Raw genomic sequence first — 2,677 nt, forward strand, 5'->3', positions numbered from 1 at the left:
AAGTTTAAGCATGCTAAATCAGGTAGTGACTCAACACATGGTTAAGCTGGGTTTAAATAAGTGCTGTGGTAACTGTTTTCTAATTGGGGCCATTAAGAATGAATAAAACCAAAGGTAATAGACAAACGAAGACTACTAAGGGAAAGCAAGATGAGGACAGAAAGATCTTGTTAATAACATACTGAAAACTGAAGAAAAATGCTTATTGAATGGAAACAGTGACTATTAAGTAGAAAACAAAGAAGCAAAGATGAAGGAAAAGTACTTCAGTGAGGTACAAAAAGAATCAAGCTTAAAAATGGACAAAATGCAGAGCAGAATCAAAATCAAACCATACTTTTGTAATTACTGACAGTTTTTATTTAATCCAACCAATTATCTAAAATGTGATTCAAGCACACTTGACTTCAGTGAATTGCCTTCTATAATACTTTTATGTGTATCATTCCCAAAAGTCAAGTGTGCACTGATTGCACTTCAGACAATCAGTTACATTTCTAGAACACTGGAGAGAGGAAAAAAGCCCCACACATTTAAACCATCCATTTAGCATGAAGTTACCTGGAGTTTGGGTGTGTCTGCCCTGCTCTCCTCTCACCAGGCACTGCCCTGCTCACAGGTGGATGTACCAGGCTGGAGCTCAGGGCAGCCACATGTGGCACAGGCCAGCCAGGGCTGCTGAGCTGCTGAGACCAAGGTCATCTCCTCTGCAGTGTGAAGAGATCTGGAAGCAAGAGCTGGCCCAAATTTTCCCTTAGTTGCTGCTTTTAAGCTACACTGCCCCAGCAGTGTGTCAGCAATCCTGACCCAGAGCTGCCGCCACACCCGGCTCCTTGCTAGAGAGGCCACAGCTGCCCCCTGCCAGAGTCACACCTGGCTCCTGGCTCTCTGTCCCTTGCAGAGTGGCCAACCTTGCTGCCCCCTGTCAGCAATGGGGCATTTTGTGAGGTTAACAGCAGACCTGCACACACATCTTTGGGAGCCCAGCATCTGCATAAAAGCACTGTGTGTCATGCTGATGGCCTGCAAAGTTTCCAGGGTGACATAAGTCCATAGGTCCTGACTGCCATTAACCCTGGGCTCATCCTCTTCTGATCTTGCAGGCACAAACAATCACCCTGGTTACTGCAACAAGGACAACAGCCAGAGTTACACTCATGAATTACTCTCCCTTTTTGTCCAGGTCACAAACTGGAGGCTTGTGAGGTGAGCACTCATTCTGACAAACTGTTGTTTTGATGCCAGTCTTAAAACATCATCAGATCAAGGCATGAACTTATCATCAGAGAGCTCCATCCAGACTGCTGCTTCGAGTGCTTGGGCAAAAGGCACTTTTCCTTTGCTGAGAGGGGAATGGGGCACATAACCATCAGACTTCTGAGCTGGGGCAACATTTCCCAGTACACATTCAGCACATCACAGGGTGTAAACAGAGCATAGACAAAGGTGCTTGTTATATCATGTAGATAAAAAGCTGACAAAATGCCAAAGTCCTTGAGAACAGAAATCTGACAATTAAACTGGGAGACACCGGAGCATCTCTGTTGTTATATCAGCAAGACTTCCTCCACCTTCAGAATTTTAGTAAGGAGGACCTGGGAAGAACTGCCCATTTCCCTAAAGCCCATCTTTGAGTCGTTGCTGGGAAGCTATTAATGCAAATAGGGCTGTGCTTTCATTCCAGCTGGCTTTGCCTCTGAAGGCGCTGCAGGTGGCGATGCTTTGTGTCCTTTGATGAGGGAACAGACAGTGGCAGGTGTCCTGTGGCTCCCACTCGTAGGAAGAGCACAAAACCAAGGATTCAGCCTGCTCCTGTTTGCGCAAAGCATTTGAAGAGCAGCTGCCAGCAGACACATTTTGATCAGAGACAATGAGGGAGCACTTCCTAAGGCATTTTTCTTTGGGGATCTGTGAAGGAAATTGTCAAACACGGATGGATTTCCTACAAAGTCACGTCTGCTTCTTTTCTCCCTCCCCCATAGCTGGTATTCCTACAGGGAAGCCCAGGAGTGGGAATGGAGCATGCATGTAATCAGTTCTGTAGATAATCGATAGACAGACGGTATCAGGAAATTAAACTAATATTTCTAGCAAGGCAAATGACATCAGGAATTCAGCATTTGGGTTTGAAAGATTGATGTAAACTTCAATAAGAAGTTTACAGCCAGGATTTTTCTTAGTGACTTTGCATCCTTCAAGTTTTGAGGGCCAGATTCCAGAGATATTAAGGCATTTGTTTTTCAAAAAAGAAGAAAACAGAAATCAAACTCCTACAGATTGCTTCCACAAACACATGGTGGTACATTAATCTGAAAATAACAACCCAGGGCTGCTGGGACTTTTACCATAAGTTTCACATGGATGACCTATAGATGCTTGGATGTTTAGCCTTATAAGGCTATGCCACATTTTTCTTTCAAGTGACTTTACTTTCTATTTCTGGGATAAAACGTTCCATCATTTTTACTATTTTAGTTTAATTTAGGTCAGAAGCATCTTTCTGGCACCTAATTCTAATTTCAAAATGTCAATGATTTTTTCAGACAGATGGGAATTTTTTTTCATACTGTGATCACCCTTTCTTGGGTGAAATTGTTAACAATATCATCTCTAACAATTAGGAGATTTATTTTTATGTCTCTCTGACAGGAAAATCAAACTTCAGGTACTAAGATGG

This window comes from Vidua chalybeata, chromosome 7, assembly GCF_026979565.1.
Source record: "Vidua chalybeata isolate OUT-0048 chromosome 7, bVidCha1 merged haplotype, whole genome shotgun sequence".
Classification (NCBI taxonomy): domain Eukaryota; kingdom Metazoa; phylum Chordata; class Aves; order Passeriformes; family Viduidae; genus Vidua; species Vidua chalybeata.